A 22,455-nucleotide genomic window follows, 5' to 3' on the forward strand; every position below is an offset into this window, starting at 1 on the left:
TACTAGTGATAGTAATGCACACATCTGCCCAATTACCGACCGGATAATCCCTTTGGGGGACGGTCCACAAGGAGTAAGACAAAATTCTTAAATAGCAGCATAGGTCAAGTTTGGTATCAAATTAAAGGTCTTACTTAGCAGAGTACAATTCCGCAAATTGGACTTCAAAAGGTGGATTCATTCAGTAGTTATAGCTATTTGAATTTTAAAACAATTGAACAATGTAAATTATTAAGTATTACAAGTAAACACCAATATTTAAGTACCTGTGATCAAAGTAAGTGTTCAAAATGTTCCCCTGCCATCATCTGACAATGTAGTAATCGAAGCCAGGAATCAATAATTATTACCAATAACACAAATACTGTTAGAATGTGAAAGTGGCAGATTGAGTCATACACAGCATCCACAGAAACTTAACGATTGGGCAGGTATTATAGGAAATCAAACTATGGGTCCATTATATTTATCAATGTTAATTGAGATGGTGACTCGTATCTAGCAATACTCCAAAATGAGATAATTCCTGCACTACAAGCTGCTCTTGGTCGACAATTTCAAAGAATTTATTTCCAACAAGATGGCGCGCCACCACACTTTGCTCTCCTTGTTAGAGAATACTTGGATACAATATTCCTTCACAGATGGATTGGAAGACGTGGTGCAGTAGAGTGGCCTGCTCCTTCCCCTGATTTATCTCCGCTGGATTTTTTTCTTTGGGGATACCTCAAAGATAAAGTTTATCGTACTAAGCCTCGAGATTTGGCGCACCTAAGAAATCTCATAATCCAAGAAGCTCTCAAAATGCAGTGGATGGCTTTTACAATCGCCTAGGACATTGCCAGACGATGGTAGGAGAACATTTTAAACACTTACTTTGATCACAGGTACTTAAAAATTGGTGTTTACTTGTAATACTTAATAATTTACATTGTTCAATTGTTTTAAAATTCAAATAGCTATAACTACTGAATGAATCCACCTTTTGAAGTCCGGTTTGTGGCATTGTACTCTGCTAAGTAAGACCTTTAATTCGATACCAAACTTTACCTATGCTGCTATTTAAGAATTTTGTCTGACTCCTTGTGGACCGTCCCCCAAAGGGATTATCCGGTCGGTAATTGGGTAGATGTGTGCGTTACTATCACCAGTAAGCACGTGTGAACTTTGGTATATTTTATATTGTGGTTTTAAAATTAAAAAAGAGGTTCCAGATTTAATTGACACCCTGTATAACGAATTATTGACTTTTAATTCTTTTAAAATGGTCACATAAAAGCCCTTAAATATCTAGACTTATATACTTATACACCGAGATTACCTGCGCAATATGTACTGTTCGATAACCACAAAATTATATTTGTTATTTATGTTCCTTAATAAATAGCAATGAAACTACAATGTCTGAAAATTATGCATTCTGATCTTATTGAATAATTATCTTAAGTACCACATTGTAAAGTGAATATAATATTTTTCTAAAGGATTTAACAGTTAAAATTACTATCGAAATATACAAAGAGTGTAACAAGCATCAGACATCTTAGGTTTGCGTTATACAAAAGCTTTTCAAGAGAGAAAGATGCTTTCAACTACAACTCCAGATCCTTGCCTCCTTATTAGCCTTTGACTAAACTGAAGTAAAACTTTGAGGTTTCTGCTTTCAAATATTTTGTTTAGAAAGTCATACTTTACTTGAAGTTTCTATAACCTGAGGTGTTTTTGTTAAACAAACGGTGTATTCCCTGCATATTTAATCTTTCCTATAAGTTTAATATTATTCATGAAAATAGGTAATGGATAATTTAATAACTATGGCTTATAAATAAAAAATAAATGTGTAAATAAAAGGGAGATTTAGAATTACTAATTCTTATAACTAAATTCTTGCTAACGAAAACAGGGTTTATCAGAGTAAACTATCGGTTCAGGAAGTCCTTTTGGTATAAATTTTATTTTGAAAAACAAAACAAAAACTTTTTTCTCTTTAAAATATTCCCAAATATTTCAAACATCTATCTGCCATTAATACTCTAGATCCTTGAGTGTTACTTCAAAATTACTGCTGTGGATTTAATATTTGTAAAATAACACCATTATATTTAAAAAGTAATTTTTTATATAAAACCAGAAAAATAATTTTAGCTTTATTGAGTATATAACGAACAAAATAAATAAAACTCAGTTTACTGATTGACAATTTCAAATAACTAGAGGCTTAGGTGTTACTTCAAAATTACCCATGTGGATTTAACATTTGTAAAATAACACAGTAATATTTAAAAATTAATTCTATATTAGAAACATGAAATGGAATTTTAGCTTTATAGCTTTATGGAGTCCATAACAAAAAACATTAATATCAACAATAAATATTAATTAATATTAATTAATTGTAATATAAAATCAATAACAGTTTTATTAACTTAATTTTTTTTCTGAATCTAATATAACTATTTTATAATGGTATAACGGTTCACCTAGGTGTATCAAGCTCAAAACTAATGATTGTGAACACATTTTAAATTGTTACAAACCATTAGTTTAGTTCCATATTTCATTCAGAATTATTAGGATTAAATCTTGAACCAAGTGGCTTGAAGTGCAGTCAGCGCATGTGCACGAGCAACTCTTCCCATTCTAGTCAATTCGTATACGTGATAAAGATCAAATAAAATATAGTGGTGTCTCCAGATATGTGTAATTTTTACGGGATTTTGCAGTGGCCTGTACGTTGTCTGGCTAGAAAAAGTGTGAAAAACTTTAGAGATTAGGAAAATTCTTACCTCTTTCCTAGAGGATTTTCCATTCTTGCAGGAAATACGTTCATCGTACGAAAATGTATGCAGACTCTAATGTAATATAATCGCTTTTTTTAATTACTCATAAAATGAAAACCAATTAATTAGTGTCGATATTGCTCTACAGTAAACATTTCTTGAGATGCTAACTATCTTTACCTATATCAATAAGGATTATTTCCACGTTGCTATTAGTATGAACTTCTCTGATGTTTAAACACTCACAGAATGTTGTATTGCTGTTGGTGAGGTTGTGGTTTTCACAGAAGATCCTCGGGTCAACATAGCTGTATTGAGACAGCAAGGAAAAATGTGGCATTTTGAAAGATATTTAGTTGAACTGAGGCGTGTACCTTCAAAATGTCGCATTCACTATTACAGAGAAAAGAGAAGTACGCTTTTAATATTTGTAAAAATGAAAATCTGTAAATATTACAAGAAGAACCAATGTCTTGTATCAAAATCTGCAAAGCTAAATGTGTTAAAAATTAAAAAAATCAAAACTACAAAATAAACCATTAAACCTTGGCTTTTCAGCCAAGAAAAACAAGAAGAATCGGTATATACCCACATTTCAAAATTATGTTTCCGATTCTGCTTATTATTTTCAAAACAATTTAGATGAGAATAAGACAAACAAACACCATGTTTTGTAATAATCAACGTCTAAAATGTGTATTTGTATTCTTTAGTATAAATAAAAAGTCACAACCAATGCTTAAAACGATAGTTGAAACAAAGTATTAAGGGCATACTGTATACATGTGGTTATATCGAATGCCAATTTACCGAAAATCTATTCCATTAAAAGTTTTAACCTCAAAGTAAAAAAGCCTTTTGTATTTGACAACACATAGCATAGTTAGATAAATATCGCCGTTTAAATCTTGAGTGCAATGATCCAAATGTAACAGAAACTATCTAGATGTTTTTCTCAGTGTAGTATGACGATGTAAAAGAGTTAAGTTTAAAAACATTAAGTAATAATTTGTACTCTAGTTTTAATTAAGAACACATCTTCAACTGGGAATATGATCCATTTGGAATAAACTTATTTGACCCGAAATATTTTGTTACTTTGATTAAATCCGTATTCATTACGTGTGTGATACATTGGATGGTCGACTTTATGGAAGTTATATGCCACTACCACTGAGGTATCCGTGTCGTGGAGTAGGACAGGGCCATCAGTCTTGTTAGCTACAAGCACGGGGAGGCTGATAGTCCCAGTTTCGTTGAGGGCGACATTCAGAGAGTTCAGTTGCTGAAATAAAACTGACTAGCTAAGGTTGATGATATTGATAGCATTATCTGACTAGCACTGTAGTTCTTTTTTCAAAGTTTGTTATTAAAAATCCTCCCTCACCTGACGAAGAGGATAGACTCCCCTCCTAAAAATATTGTGTTACACCTTTTGCAACATAAAACTATGGACATATCCAAACTATAGTTGTCGATGTAATTAGATCTGCATGACTGTAGGTCTAGGGACGTTGGTTAATAGTTTCCAATTAACTATAATCTTAGATGTCGAGCTATCGTTTTTATTGTTAACAACTATAGCTATAGTTGTCGATGTACGTTATTTAACTACCAGGAGTTAAAGTGTGAAATATTCAATTTGATATTCAAGAACTGTAGGTTAATAGGACTAAAATATTAATAACATTGGTTGCCTACCTATAGTTGTTGGTGTAAACTATTCAGTCACCTGTTTAAGACATCTAGGTTACTAGTACTCAACGATTAATAACATTGGTTGACTACCTATCGTTGTTGGTGTAAACTATTCAGTCACCTTTTATGACTTCTAGGTTACTAGTACTCAAAGATTAATAACATTGGTTGACTACCTATCGTTGTTGGTGTAAACTATTCAGTCACCTTTTATGACTTCTAGGTTACTAGTACTCAAAGATTAATAACATTGGTTGACTACCTATCGTTGTTGGTGTAAACTATTCAGTCACCTGTTTAAGACTTCTAGGTTACTAGTACTCAAAGATTAATAACATTGGTTGACTACCTATCGTTGTTGGTGTAAACTATTCAGTCACCTGTTTAAGACTTCTAGGTTACTAGTACTCAAAGATTAATAACATTGGCTGATTAGCTATCGTTGTTGGCATAAAACTGTTATTGAATAATAAGAGTTATATTATAACTCAATAAATTTAAATTAAATCTTAGCTTCCTTAATAACAATTCTTTTAATGAACTTGGAACTCATAGCTATAGTTTAGAGTTTGTTTTAGACTCCACGGTTATGTACTGTAACCTCGAATTTATACCTGTTTATTTGTTACATATTTATTATGTACCAAACAACAATATTTTATCCATTATAATAAAACCTTCTTTGTGGCTCTAACGAACTGTGCTGTTATACTCGTATGATGTAATTTATACAAACTAGTCAGTTAAGTTCTTTTGATGAAAGATTTTAAATTATTGATTTTATTTGAGAAATGATAAGTAGCTTTTAAATATCGTAAATTTAAAATATTGAGGTTTTATCTACTTTCAAGCTTAATGTTTCACCTACTATCCTTTGGTACAGGATAAGTTGTGGACAACCTTCCAGTCTACTCCTTACCAAACCTGGTTCCTTCGGTTCCCGCTCTGGCGCGCCCTCATAGTGCAGAACAGTGACTTGGTGACCTTTAGTGAACCGCTGATCGCAGTCCATCAGTCCGGTGAACCTCACCCAGTAGTTGCCTACAGGCCGATTAGCTTCTAGCACGAAGTAACACCGCTCGCCAGCGTAAGACACAAGGGAGTCCTTTTAAAAAGTGACAATGAATTATGTTTTTATCATCCGAGATTATGTTATCTTATTGGTTCATAATCTAGGAATATAGTTATTGGCTCAATATATTTGGACAGCCACTATATGCTATGAGAAATATAAGCAAAACTGATTTATCATAATTGCGAATTTCTAGTGAGAGCATTTTAAATTTATTCTTACGTGATTGAAATATGTGTTGAACAAATTATATTACTACATATACATAAAACATTCTTTTTCATATTACAGAATAATATATTTATTTTGGGACTTATAATAACAGCTGGAAAATACAAGCTCCTCCATTAAAATCATTAAATATAATAAAGGTGTTAGTTTAGCTGCAACGACATACAAGTGCAACATTACTTTCTGTGAGCTAATTTATGCTAATTTAGCATATTTGCTGTCATGTTTTCTTAAATCATATACAGAACGTACTGTTATAAAATCATACGACATATCTCTAGAACTTCTTTGGCTAATTGGATATTATTGAAATCTATTAAGATATATTAGATGAAAATAAACTAAAGAATGTATCTGAAATGAAGAACAACAATTTAGTTTTTATTTTAAATCATATAAGAATATAATATTTTATTATTGTTAAACTGATCGTGTTAAAATAACTTTAATCTAGCTAAATGAGTAAATTTTAACAGTAATTGACATATTTACTGATTTCAAGAAGATAAAAAATAAAAAAATACCAACTAAGCAGGATTTGAAATGTATAATTTGCTTTCTTTAAGAGTGTTCATTGAATACAAAATATAGAGCTCGTTATGAAATATAGCATGGAACCCTTTAGAACCAAAGTGCTGTAAAAAAATATTCCTTTTTGAACACTCTATCAAAGCAGCAGTAATAAGAGGATTTCCATTTTATTAATTAATATTGCCCACAAGAATTTAATTATTATTTTAAAATAACGAATATCTAGTGGTATACATTTTAGATATTAAATCTATTACATTCTTTTTAAAAGTTAAGTTGTGATCATGAAATCGCATCTTGTCAAAAGTTGTATTAAAGAACTGCAATATTGATGTATAACATTATTTGGGAACATGACTTCGCTTAATTCGTAACCATGCTTTGTAATTATCCCATAAATCTCAGCATATAGCTGTGAGGTTGTACAGAATTGTTTAATACAGTAGCCATTACCTTCAATTTTAGTAATGAAGTCTACTTAACCGTAGTATTTTACCGAAGTGAAAAATCTTTTACATATACATTTAAATGTGTCCCAAACAGATCATGTACACTCAATTAGCTGAGGACATCCCGTATTACACTTTATCCTACAATTGATTTTGTGGTTGCTTCCGGAGTAACATGTAAAAAGAGATTCAGATTGGGTAAGGATTGTAATAGGTGTCGCCTCTTGTTGAGATCCCATGAGGACGATTATCAGCTATTTACCCTTGGAAGAAAAGCCTGTCTTCCAGTAAAAGTGGTAGGGGACCGTACCCTCTCAAGTTTAGGATAACAATAAAATGAAACAACTATGGATTTGTACCCACTCCAATAGTAATCTTCTACAGTAAACTGGATTCCTCGATCAACACTTATATCTCAATAATTTGGAAAAATGGATCCTCTTCGAAAAACATTGGGGAGGTAACAGTACTCTCTTACATTTACAATAACAACAACATTGAACACAATGGAGTTGTACCCATTCCAAGAGTCTTTTACAGTAAATTGCTTCCCTCGATCAGCACTTATATCTCAATAATTTGGAAAAATGGTTCCTCTTTGAGTAATATTGGTTAGGTAACAGTACTCTCTCACGTTTACGAAAACAAAAACATTGAAAAAGAAGAGAGTTGTACCCACTCCAAGAGTCTTTTACAGTAAACTGGACCTATTGACCAATTCTTATATTTAGATATCTGCAGTTATGGATTATACCCTCCTAGGCAAACTCTAAGTTACCCACATGTACGTTACAAATAGTTTTATTCTGTATCCGGTTTAGCTGCAAATGGAAGGTATAAATAAACTAACAGTGAACCCTTCTGGGGATGGAAAAATTATTAAAAAATTCTTGATTGGATTGATCTTAAAGGAAAATAGCATTTCTGACATTTGCCATCGTTATAGGTTGTAAATAGGTTTAGTACTATACATTTTATAACCTATAACGATGGTAAATGTTTGTAATCCTGTTATCCTTCTAAATTCACCACCAGCAATAACAATATTAAAACAAAGTATGGATTCAAATATACAAACAGGCTCGAGGTCATGGCCATCACTAGCGATGGAAGTGATGGTGTGGCCGTCATTGTTGATGTCACAGGCCAGTTGTGAACCCCTTAGTTGATTAACCTGAACCTGTACCTGAGGCCCTAAAAATCGTGTTTAAATATATATTAAAAGGTAAGGGTACCTGACACAAGGTCGTTTTTAACAAATTCGGCGAGATCAAAATTTCTAGTCTATTCTTGATTTAATTCGTGAGTTCCCTGTGGATAAAAACGCAGGCAGAATGGAATTTGTACATCCCTCGGATAATATTGTCTCCCTACTGAGGGAGAGTTAGTGGTACTTAACTACATAACACTATTGGATATGTACCATCATAGAAATCATTCTTAGCTATTCAGAAATGAATGAAAACTGAAGTCTAAAGATGAAATTGTTCAAGAGTATGTTGCGGAGATTTAGGCACAATGTGTTACTACGTCACATGATTAGGGTTAATTGTAAAACAGGGCCTTATGGCCCTAAATTCGCCCTTTTGTATATTTAATACAAATAAAGTCATTTGAATTTGAATGATTACACTCAATACCTAGTTTCTTTACAAATTCATTTTTATAAATATATATATATATTTATATTTATATATACATACACACACACACACACACACACATATATATATATATATATATATATATATATATTTATGTTTATATATACATACACACACACACATAAATATTATATATATATATATATATATATATATATATATATATATATATATATATATATATATGCATGATAATAAACCTTTTTACACTTTATTATGTATTTTTTATTTCGTAAATTTCCAATTCTAATAACCCATCATCAGGTATTTTTAGGTTCACCATGTTGAATTTGCTAATTGGGTCTAAATACTTATTTTTATTTTTATTGAAGTAAATAGTGATTTAATTTGCATTTAAAATAATACAAATTAACTTAACACGTATAAATATAATAAATATGTCCTTGCCTTACAAATTATGTGTCGAAATAAATCAAGGCAGATATGAATGATGTCTCTTATAAGGCGTTTTGTATTATTCATTCTCAAGGGAAGTGGATCTGATTAAACAGAACAAGGGGAAGAGCCAGTGCTGTTCAAGGTGGACAGTACTGATAAGAAATACTCAACTCAAATCCAGGGAATTATCCTGCTCTATATTATCTATGGCCTGGGATCAAAAGACTTGTAATCCTTCACCTAAATGATTTTCTTTTTATTTAATTACTATATTGAACTATTATATTTATATACTGATAACTCATACAGTTTAACAGTGTTGCTTCATATATGGTTAAAATATCTTTTTGTGTGGGGACCGCAACAAATTACATAAACAGACATAATCGTAATACACAATTACTAAATGAATACTATTTTCAAAATATAGGTATTATTAGAATTTCTAGAAGTTAACTTTAATCTTATTTTTCAGAAATTGGTAACCGCAATCATTTCAAACTTTATTATGAATTCTAAACCAAATCATTTGGAATAAAAAAAAAATTATAATGATGTATTTTTTGTATTAAATAATCACTTTTAAATAAAAAAATTTTATTCGTGCTCTTGAGGTATTTTAAACAGTTTCGAGTCGATTGTATATGAATTAACGTCAATAAATGCTCTACGAAATTTTTTATCTTAATGATCTGTAGCTTATATTAATCATTTCATATTAGTTATATAAGCCATTCCAGTGTGTGTGCAATATCACAAGTAAATATTTATAAAACCCTCCCTAGGTCATAGGTTACTTATTTTCCTATGGAATGTTTTAGAACTATTAGATACAGCACATAATGATTCCTTCGGATTTCACTTAGTACCTATAGAGGTTTAACAGGCATACATTGATGGTATAGCCTCTATAGGCATAACCTTTGAATAAACCCGCTTTTAGCTAAGATTAATTTTAGTTTAAATGGCACTAATCAGAAAGTGTCTCTTAATCAAAATTTTTACAAGGCAGTTTCCAATTTTACACGGCCTTTCTTTTTTGGCTTTATTATTTTTCCAATCTAGATCACAATATCATATGTGATGCATTAAAACAAACAGTCAAAGTTAGCGTCACATCCAAATATCTCAATAACAAAAAAAATACAGGCCGGAACTAATATAACTAATACTAATTAAAATACTAACTTAATAAATAACAATAAAAGCGATAAAATGATTAACAATTCATAAACTATAATAAATAAATATATATATGTAACAAGAACGCTTCTCATAACAAGATCAATAAATAATTTATAACAAATACTTATACTAGTGGTGACTAATCTATGGATCCTGATCACGATCTTGTCCTTGAATTTGACGGTATTGAGGCACACCCGTCACATGTTGAACGTAGAGTTCCCGGCTCCACTGGAACGCTGTGGAGACACAACGGCGGGAAAGGGCGACACCGTACTGCCGTGAAACACTCCCAGTTAGCCTTGTCCCAAGTACCCAACGCGCCGACGACAAAAGCATCCACAGTTACCGTGAAGCCGGCGGAGCGCAGGAACCGGGCGAGCGGGGCGTAAGCGGTGTGTTTCCTCTCTCTAGCCTCGACTATTGCACGCCAACCTTCTTCATAGGGCATGGTGACATCGACGATCCGAACGGTTTTACGAGAATCATCGATGACCACCACATCCGGAAGGAGGCGAACCAAGTCATCCGGAACCTCGCGATCGTCCAACAGGCGGTCCAGAGGGACACGCTGATTCCAGCGCACTTCCATCCCGGCGACGGACGGATTGCAGCGATAAGGTGGTACAGAACCGCGTCATGCCGCTTAGAGACCACGGACATGGTAGGCAAAGAGTGGCAAAGCACATGTCTCATCATGGTGGTCACACCGGCGACACCGGCGGTCGCCGGTTCCCCAATGTCTGGAACCGTTGAGGGGGAATACATTAAGCCGCGCCCTGTGGATGAACAGCCAGTCAGCGAACCGCGTATGGCGCCCCTCGTAGAGGAAATGGTTGGAGGAGGGGCAACCAGCGGTAACACGAATGGCCCTGCCCTGGTCCGGTTTGTTGGAAAGAACGGACCGGAAGTGGGATTGCCGGGAAGATCGCAGGACAGAGGAAAGCTTGGACCGGGAGCCGCCGTCCACCGTGATGGTCGACTTCTCCGCAGGGACGGACAGTTGGAAGGATCTCCTCTCCTCAAACCACCCCCACCGGAGGTCGGGGAGACGCTTGGAGAGACGGTTAAGTGCAGCCCGGGCCAAGGAGAATGCGTCGCAACATTCGTACAATTAGTAACTTTGCACTGACTTCATAGTTTTCATCTGCACAAAAATAGAAACACTTTTAAAAACCATTCATTCCAAAACAATGGCAAATATGTATATAATTCCATGGTATGTGAAGCAGAATGAACAGTGTTTCCAATGTACAGTTATATTAGGGTTTATTTTATTATCTATAATACTCTTTGATATCACTTGAAATATTTTAGGGAATTCTTATGCTAAATCAATAAACGAGCTCGTCCGATTTAAAAGGCTCTTATTGGTGGACTCATCGCGTGGTCCCGTCTGTCTCCATGCCTAGCAGTGCCCTTAAGCAATGAGTCGGACTGTTGGAACAGTTTTGGAGATATGGTCCGGTCGCGGCACCCATAGTCTTGCACTTTATTCTTTCTTTGGAAATTAATGCTGTTTTCTGTCTCGATGCCCTCTTTTCTCGTACCTGTAAAATGTACCATCGGAATCAATCTGAGCATCATATGCTGCGTTCAAGGTTGCTCACAAACGCATAGCCTTTTTTCTCGGTTGAAGTAAGTCTCGTATTTGGTCTTGATGATCCCTATTCGTACTTGCTAGCAGAGTAGTGCCGTTCTCTGTCTCGGTCCCATATTTCTGTTAATCGTTTTTAGTAGAAGAGTCGCCCCGAACCTGACACGAACCCTCTTTATGAACGCGGTTGCAGAATTTTGATCGCACTAAATTCCCGTCGTGTCCTATGGACAGATCATTCCTTCATACTTGTGTCCCACCTTGATCACAGCCACAACACAAAGGTAGCAGCAACAACATTGAGCTGGCTGGAAGTACTTCCGTCCTCAGATCAAGCGAGGCAAGAAACTATATTAACATCGGTGAGTTGGTGTTTGTACTCATGAAATAAACACTTTCTAATTCATGTACACACTGTCTTTATATCTCCGGATGTAAATGATTCATTTTATTTGCAATCGTTCTTTAAATACTCTTCCCTTTGGCCATCTGAGACTAGATGTCCCTTTGATAATTTTTATTCTAAATTGTAGTAAGATACGTTACATGTCACTCTCGGGCTTAATCTCTCCTTGATTATGTACTTTTGATATTTCTTTAAAATACGGTGCATTTTTAACTTCCCAGTCAGGATCTCTTTATATTTATTCAAATTTCTCAAACAAAAAACACGTGCTTTGTCAAATACATCAATTTAAATCGTCGTTTATTACACTTGTGATATTTTTAGTTTACGAAGAACTATAGAAAAGGGCATATCTCACGACAGAGGGAATGAAGATCAAAATAAAGAATTTAAAGTAAACTTGACTTTTCAACTGCTTACACAGTTTATTGCCATCCGATTCTGTTATGATTTCCCAATATATTCTCATAAATGAGCCAAATGAAAAATAATAGATTTAAAATGTTTTCAAGACACTAGTAAATATGTCTGGGTAAAAAACAATATCTTGATGAATCGGCCAGAGAACCCCCTAAAACTATTTTTATTTTAAGATATTTTATCACAACATTCACTTAATTAGGAATAAACTAAAAACTTTCAACAATATGGGTATCTTCTAACATGTATAATATTACTCCCATGTTTATAATACGACAGGCAGCACTAAGTCGGTAGAATAAAAGAGCAGATGGGCACTGCCAAATTAGTGTAATCTAAACCCCGAACTGAGGACAGAACTTACACGTATGTTTATCTCAGGAAAATGTTTCTCAATAAAATATTTTTGAACCACTGTTACATTTAATACCACAGATTCGCAATTCAATTGTTTAAAAAGAATGCATCATTTGAATTTAATGATTTATATTTTACCAGTAAAACTCTTGTTAAGAGTGACTAACCTGTCTCTGCTTACTTATTCCTATCAGAGTGTATTTAAAACTCGTACCTAAGCTCTAAATCACAGATGACCAATCTATATAACACAGCCTATTTGGGGGTTGAGTGTAGCAGAGATGAAGATAGTTTCCGCTTTTGGTTTACATTAAAATAGGAAAAAAATTTGGAATTTCGTTCGATTTTATTTCACTCTATTTCATTTTATAGAGAGAATCTATCTCAGAAGGTATTTTAACTAAATATATCGTTATTGACAAAAATTTTTTATTATGAACACCTTGCAACACAGTGCCGCTAACAACACAGCGATGAATCAATCCATTTAATGGACCTGCCAGCTGATGCTTCAATACTAATAATTTAACCCTTGAGCGCTGAATACAAATTCCTATATTTTCTCTTATCGTGGTATTAGCATTAAAAATAAATTTTTAATTGTTTAAAGTTCTACTTGATTTATTATTTGTGAAGTTATTATACGAAGAAAAAACATACAAACTGAATAATTTAAATACTTTTGTATTTTTGGCAGATTAAAATTTATAACAAAAAAAAACATGGAATTTGCCAATTTCAAACATAGTTTTGTGAATGGAATGCTTTGAAGCATGAAGTGTTTAAAATTGAAAACACAATTGTTCAAGTAATATAACTTGAACAATTAAATTAAGTTTTCATGAGATCCTCTGTACAAAGATTTGTCATTTAATAGTAGATATATTATTTATTAATGCTGACAAAATTTTTAGACATAGGTTACACACCATCAGAGTTAAAATATTCTTATAAACTCTGTTGCGATAGCATTGTTAGTGATTGTATTAGTAAACTTATTTATTCCAAATTCAACATAAATCTAGTTTACCAAACCCAATTGTGATCTATGTCTCGACCAACAGTTGACACTTGATTATGTGTTGGTGAATGGATCTTGATGTTGTGATTATATAATTCGTTCTAATATAAAAATTAATTTTAAACAACTCTGGATTAATGTGCACCATGTATTTCATAATTCACATTGCGTATATCTGATATTTCCTTACTAGGAGATAATATTCTTTTATTAATACAAATTTATGCAAAATAAACATTAAAAGTATAATGTTTCATAACTATTAAATTGTTTAATAACTATGTTACCGTACTATAAAAATTTACTATGTCAGACAGCTCTTATTCAGTAAATATAATAAGTATTTAAATAGATTAAAAACTATAAACATGTTCAGAAGTAACTTAAAACACGCAACTCAACACAAGAACAAGCTTAAGAGCAGGTATCGTTAACAGCACTGTCACCCTCACCACGCAGGAAATCCCGTAAGACGCTGCTGATCAGAATGACGTTCAGTTGCTATGACAACCAATTTCGGGTCGGTAACGGGTGGCCGAGAACAATGAATCGAATTTAGTTGTTGTCTGATTTTCGGTCGACATTTTACCTCATGCTATCGGCAGTTTTACGAACTATAGTTAACGAAAAAAAATTAAAACTTCGATTGTGAGATTTACCGTAATACGCGGGAAGAGTCACTTACACCGCACGAGATTTCCCGTAATACGCGTGAAGAGTCACTTACACCACGCGAGATTGCCCATAATACGCGTGAAGAGTCACTTAAACCATGCGAGATTTCCCGTAATACGCGTGGTAAGGGTTAATACATATTTCTCCATTGAAATACGTTTCACCGCTTGAACACACAGCCAGGCCTAGTACTACTACTAACTGGATGGAGCTCATTAACCTACTAGTTAATTTAATTTACTGTTCACGATAAAGATCTACTGAATCTTCCAGCTACAATCCGTCTTTGATTATTTCCTAACGTAAAAAATAACTCCAGTGTATGGCATATGAAGTGTGAAAGAGATAATTAGGTCTTACTGGGATGACGACCTGTGAGTTGACGAATGAAGGGTTAATAATCTATTTGAATATTATATTATTATTTACAGTTATTATCCTATCAAGCTTCCTTATGGAGGTCGAAAACGTCATATGGTACATTAAATGTGCCACAATATATCCTGCAGTAACATAGTTTTTTGAAGACTGTGATACAAATATTAAAACAATTTTTTTCAATATGTTTAACAAAACTAATCATAAATCATAATTGGATATTTGCTCTGTCTAGGATCTTGCCTTTTGCACAGTAAAGACAGCAAGAGGAGTATTGATGAGCTGTACGGCATCGTTTAAGTATTTAAGTATATTTACAATATATAGTATATTTTATATTTAAATTATTTAATTAATTAGGCTATATTCCTTCAATTTACAAGGATAGTATCCAGCTTGTTATTGTCCGAAATCTGAATGTGCCACTGGAGTTTGTCCATACCGGTTACGTGGGTCCAGTCATTGATGACAAAGGTGTGTTCTAAAAGATCCTCGTCGTAGAGGAGAGCGATTTCAGCATCCATAGGGGCTCGGACGATGAGGGGTCCAAAAACACCATCACTCTTTTGCACACCTGATTGATATACATTGTTAATTTTCATGTTATCCTAATATAAAAGATATAACCATATATAATTAACATCAGTATGCTTATAATTATAATAGTAACATTAAGATACTCCGTTAAAAAAATGTAGTTATATTAGGTTTAAAAATCTATAATACATGGACTATAAAAACATATAAATTATTTTAAAATACACATGGAAAGAAAAGGATAAAAATTAAATTTTCGAAAGCTCAAAATATAAGTTGTACATTTTATGAACATGCATATGTATAATTGTCTCCTCACCTAAAACATGAGATAGATTTCTATCCTCGAAACGTTGTAATATCATACATTTTGTAATACACACCTATGTCTAATGTCCGTATTTCTATCATACTTTAAAACCTTCAATCTTAAAAACATACTTATAAAATAACTAAAATATGATTTATTTTCTAGTGATTGTTTTTTCCTTACATAGAATCAGAAAGACAATTATCTCTAGAATATTTGTTTTATTTACAAAATGTTTTTACAATAAATATTGTAATAATAATAAAGTTTATAAATGTATAATATTCCTCTTTCTAACTGTCAAAGATAGCACTACAACTGTCTGATAACAATATCCTACTAGCTAAAGTATGGTACTATAACCCTTACAGTGTCTAGGGCTGATAAGTTTTCGCTACTTCTCGAGTATTCAACAGCAGCATAAATCACTACATGTTATGGTAATGAAAATTGTGTACTAGCAATTTTCAAAGATATGTAATACTCCAACTCACCTGTGGGCGTGCCAGAAGTGGGTGCCAAGGTTCGTAGCCCCCATGGTATACCGGAATACAGAATAGGACGATATAGGACATTAAGTAATGAAGGGTACCCCATCCATGTAGGGTGTCTTGAACTGGTGGTGGCCATGCCAGTGTATGAAAGTGGTTAGGTAATTCATCAGGTTCTCCCCTTCCAACTCAACCTTGTCTCCGTAACATACCTGGCGGATTATCTTGTTTTGAGAACGCGATGAAATGGACCGAAACTTGACATATTTTGGGTACTTTACTATTTCACAATAACTACTAATAGTTTTAATAATGATTTTGTACTCTAGGAACTGCGTTATGACGACATATATACATAATTACAATCACCTTTCTTATAAAGATATTAAAATGCACTAGTTACGAACTGGTAAGAGTACGCGACACCTCGTGTTGCATGAGGCTTCTCTGAGGTTGCATTAAACCTTCTAGATCTATAACTTTTATTCATTCTTGAGATGTTCTGTCAAAGGATGCAAAGATGGACAGTAGTATAGAAAATATTCAACCCTTCCAGCAGAAAAAATGAGAATGAGACTGAAATAAAGAGACACACAAAAGTATGTAACATATCTCGATGTATTTTGCTACATGATGTAGCATCAGCGTTTCATTTAAATCAGGTTTCATAGCAGCTTTCTATTAATACGAGTAAATGTTCCCGTGAGCTAACGAGGCTACTACAAGCCAAGAGTGCGCTGAAATTAAATCACTATAAAGATATTTGCTCTCAAAATTCTTGAATCCTCTTTTCATCGTTGCCTTCATGGTTATACTTAGGACCAATATAAAATTATTCCCTAATGCTCAGCCAAATCCCGTGAAATGACATTCACCAACACCAATCTCAATGATGCTAATTTATTAATGAACGTTCATTCAACATATATTAGGGTCTTTTTCTAGCCCCACGAGTGATAATTTTCCCTAAAGCTTAGCCATTTATGTTGAATATGGAAACTTATGTTGTCTACTGTAACTTAATTACATTTAAAAACATAAACCAATATTTAAAACTTATATTTTTGTAAGGCCTTTTAGATAGCAAGGCTATCTTCGTCAGACACATCACAAAAGTAATTGCTATTGCAAGACCATATAAAAATAAGTTTTAAATATTGGTTTATGTGTTTCAATGTAGCTATTTATGGTTATTCAAATAACTGGTAAACGTTATACAAGTTAAACAAATATTACTAATTGAATATGATACTTTGTAATTATCATGTATCTGTATTTAATATTAAAATTTTTTTTTTAATTGGGTTTGTCTTATTTTTTTTCAGATTACTATTCAAAATTTAATGAGGATCATTATTCAAATTTAGATAGATATGTAATTCTTCTTTTGTATTCAATTTCTCTACCTTCCTTTCGATATCTAAAATTTCGGTTAGTGATATCAAATGTACGTTTGACAGGGAACCACGAGCTTTGCACTAAAATCTTACCCCTTTAAATGATTTACTTTCTTTATGGGAGTGTGAGCCTTGTTTATGCTTTATTTCAGTTATGAATTATCTTAAAGTACATCATATTAACTCTCTGTTCATGTCATCCATACAATATCTTGCATTGTGCCACAACCATATAAAAGTTGCTTTCCACGTAGTACTTATATAATTGAGTATTAGCTCAAAACTTTCTTGTTTATTTAAATTAATTAAATCATCGCCAAACCCTACGTCATGTACATTTATAACTATTTCGAACTATTTCGTATGATACAAAACAATATTTCTAATGTTTTACAGTAATTTTACACACACTCGCTAGCAGAACATGACACTCAACGTCAGATCAAGGAAAACTGTCGTGGTAAGTTATCCGACTAAGTGGAACTTGGAAAGCACTAAAAATGTTTTCGGCTATACGAGGACGATTTGAGTAAGGCTATGTTTCTTTCTTGCCGTGCTTTGCAGGAAGACATATCGAATTGACAGTTTAAATTGGGGAAAATTTGAGGAATATTCGTTGATAATAGATTTGTCTTTAAATAGGTTAAAACTTTTTGTATGAAGTATAGCAATACTATTAAATATGTGTTTTGCTTAGTAAATTTCATAATATTTTATAGGTATATCCAATATGGTTTTAATAGCATTTGAAATGTTAACTATAGACTAATAAAGGACCTCGACACTGGGACCAGGCATTTGCCTATTGACGACCATAATAGAGACCTTTGTACGCCATCGGCCGGGACGCAGTCCTCTCTATAGCAGTCGGACAGGGTCTGGGGGCAGTCATAGCAGGCTTTACTGAGAGTCCAGTACCACTCTATGGAGAACCTGTAGTAGCACGTCTTCACGTCCCCTGGGACAAGGATGTGACTCTTTTGCTTGGTAGTTCCAATCGTTTTCACCCTTAGTACCTGCGGCTTGTGAAATTAGAAAAATGGTTATTTACTGAATATGTCAAAACTTATGATTAAAGGTATAGTACACCCATTTCATTCTATTATTTTACAGAATACGGTCATAAAAACAACAATAACTTTTGTATATTAAACTATATACATTAATAATGAAGCAAGTTAATGGGTAACGTCTATATATAATGTATAAATATAGCATACCAATTAATAAAAACATAAGACCAAACTGAGTTCTTTACAGAGTTTACTGCATAAACTGGAGGGGCTCATTCTACATGTTATAATAATGAATAAATTGCACTTAAACATGGGTCCGGAAATGCTTCGTTACCGAATTACGGCTAGCCTAATATTTTACCGGATCTCAGTTCACTATGAAAAACGTTTTCCTGAAATTCTAGTAAGGTACATTCAGGGGTGAATTCAATCGTTTCATATTGTGTTGTAAAAGAGAACCTGAATAAAATAATTCCCAGAATTGAAAGTTAAGTAGTATTTCAGAAAACTATTGTTAAGTGCACTTAAACATGGGTCAGGAAATGGTTCGTTACCAAATTACGGCTAGCCTAATATTTCACCGGATCTCAGTTCACTATGAAAAACGTTTTCCTGAAATTCTAGTAAGGTACATTCAGGAGTGAATTCAATCGTTTCATATTGTGTTGTAAAAGAGAACCTGAATAAAATAATTCCCAGAATTGAAAGTTAAGTAGTATTTCAAAAAACTATTGTCAAGTGGAAAATATTTTCCTGAATAAAACATATTTTTCATCTTTGGGCTACAATAACTTTGTTACTTTGTCAAAAAGGTCAATTATAATTTTTGAGAATAATGAAGCAAATTTTATTCTGAACAAAACAGTGTAAATAAAGTACAAAGAAAAAAAACGTACAAAAACTACCAAAAATAGACTTTTGATTCAAATAATGGATATTTATAACAGTACAACAAGCCGTTGTCATTTACCTGGCAATAAATTTAATTTGTTAATTACGTATCAAACCATTTAAATTTCTACTTAGATATTGTGAATTTAAGTTATTAAATAAAAAGTTATTTCTTACAGTAGAATTATTTTAGCGGTGTATTTAGGCAATGCTGACATACTTTACGGCTTGATTTAATGACACGAAATGATGTTTTACAAGAAAGTTTTATTTCATAAGTGGGCAATACAAAAAGCAGCTGTTAAACAATGATATTATTTGATTTGTATGATTGCAATAAATTTGAAAGCTAACAACTAAGTTTCAGTCCATTTGTGTATTGTTGTTTTACAAAGTTATTAAATTATCAAGTTAAAAACAATAATAAAAGATTGACTTCATCTCTTAATCTACCTTACCAGAATTTAAGGAAGATCTTTTTTATATGGTGAGCTGAAATCTGGGAAAACTTTTCGCTAGCCATAACTCGATTACAACGCATTTCCTAACCCAGATTTGTATACATTCTTCCCTGTTAAGCTATTTATGTGCTTTCACTGTTTCTACATATCTGCGTGAATCTTCCTGCTATATTTTAAGTTTTAATTTAATATGAAGTACAGAGAGTTAATGTATGATCGGATTAAACTGAATGTTCATAAAAAAGTTTAATTGGAGTGCTTTCGACTTGGGGAACGAAAAGTATAAGACAAAATACTTCACCTCACGTCATATACTGTATATACAGGGTGTTATTTTCTTAATTAAATTCTCTCCACTCTGTATTAGGAAAAACTATTTGTTTATTGGATATTTAAAAATGTTATTGGACATCAAACATTTAAGACGGTACTTTTGTTATTAGATTTTTGGCAAATTTTATACGTTTTTCTCAAAAACTGTTCACAGTGCAACCTCTAGAGTGGTTTTATTTGATTTTACAGGTGATTTTCCTTATAAATATACCTTATTTGAGTTAAAAAGTAAGAACAAAACATTTCAGATTCACTAATTTCACCAGGTGAACTGAAAAAAAAGCAAAATATTTCACCATATTTCTGACTCACTCTGTATATATACAGGGTGTTTCCTAAAGGTGTTCCAATAATTTGGTATTTTGTTCCAGACGTGAAAATGAGCAAAACACTTCATATGGAGGTATGTCCTAAAACGTTTAGTTTTCCGTCTATCTGCCTGTATGTGATTTTTACCTAAAAAGTATCTTTTATACAGTAAAGATAAAATTATGAAACTTTGCAGTTGTGTTGGTGTGTTTATGCCCATTTGATAAATAAATATGAAAAAGTTATCTTTACCCGTTTCAAAAAGATACACAATTCCAAGGGAAGTATGCAGGAGGAGAAGCGGTAAATAAGGTTTCCAGAACAAAACTTTATGAAGGTCACTTCAATGCCTACTTAATATTTATGTACTAAGATACGTTGCTGACTCTCAATTGGAGATATCAAATCGGACATTAGACTTTATGCCGATTGCTATCCGTTTTTTTCACTATTGACACACGCACACTATATTTATTGAGAGAAACCGAGTCCGTTTTCACACGTGGAGGATGAGATACTGATTAGGATTATAAATATTGATACATGTTAGGTCTAAACCAAGGAAAGACAATTTAATAGTGAATAAGAAAATGAAAAGCAATGAATTATGTTTACTGCCTCGATTTTACAGACATATAAACATAAAACTAATATCGAATGTAAAAATAAAAGGAGCGAGAAGGGTGACCTCCTATGTTGGTATATATATTCCTGTTAAGTATTAGACCAATCTTGGAAAACTAGGAATAGATACATTGGAACTAGAACTAATATTTGAAACAGGACATTCAGCGAACACGAGTAGGCAATAGAGGACATAAATATACTGCATCAGATGTACAGACATACATTCAATCAACGATTATCAAGGGTACAATAAAGGTTCCGAGAAGGGTGGCCCCCCTTCAATACAATTTCAAATTATCTGGACAACAGTTTGATGTAGAATGAAGAGGCTTCACTAAAAAGGTCTGTTAAAGAGCTAGGCATAGCAGGGAGACAATAGTATTATTCTGAAAACAAGGTATGTAGACATATATACATTTTGACCTAAACATTTTACAGACAAAATGGCCAATCTTATAAGTGTAAGAATAACTAATTGTTTATTTATATTCTTACAAAAATTATGAAATCTGCATATGTAATTTAAAAACACCTGAATTGATTGAACCCAAATCAAATGAATTATTTACAGACAAACGTTAAAAATTGTATTAATATAATAATTTAAGGGATTTTTAAATCACTCATCATGTTTATTTAAAACCTAGTCAATCATACGGTCTACATCCGTACAGCATTGCTAGTGAAAGTTATGGGCAAAATAACCATTACATTGTGATGCCACATACAAAAAGACAAACCAAACCTAGCACGAACCAAATAGCCTAAAATATGTACACCAGAAACATAAGTAACATGTAGAGGGATAAGCGGGGCAGCTCAAAGTCTTACTAAAAGATATCAAGCACACAATTGTTGAAATGCGAAGGATTTTGGCATTATTCCTTAAGATTATTTTGTGTTTATTTGCCCATGCATTTTAATATAAACGGCGTATAGGTGTATTGTTAGGTTAATTGTGTTCAAACTAATGAAATAGAACTTTAAAACGAAATGTCACAAGATAGGGTTTGCAATTATAAAATTTAAAGTTACCCCCCGTATCACTCCTTTTAAAGGGGGGAAATATGATTATTATTCAAAAAATCTAAAAATGTATTTTCATAATTATAGTGAAGGTTATACATTGATATATCAGTCCGTTTGGAACATATCCAGGCGTATCAATTTACACCATGTATAGTTAGTGAATAAAAAATAGATATTTAAAAGCAGAATAC

The 22,455-nt window shown here is 32.9% G+C and overlaps 1 pseudogene; it reads right to left on the bottom strand.

The window, feature by feature from the left end:
* Positions 1-22,455, bottom strand: part of LOC124368240 — a 28,042-nt pseudogene that overhangs the window by 742 nt on the left and 4,845 nt on the right.

The sequence above is a fragment of the Homalodisca vitripennis genome, chromosome 8, assembly GCF_021130785.1.
Source record: "Homalodisca vitripennis isolate AUS2020 chromosome 8, UT_GWSS_2.1, whole genome shotgun sequence".
Lineage (NCBI taxonomy): Eukaryota > Metazoa > Arthropoda > Insecta > Hemiptera > Cicadellidae > Homalodisca > Homalodisca vitripennis.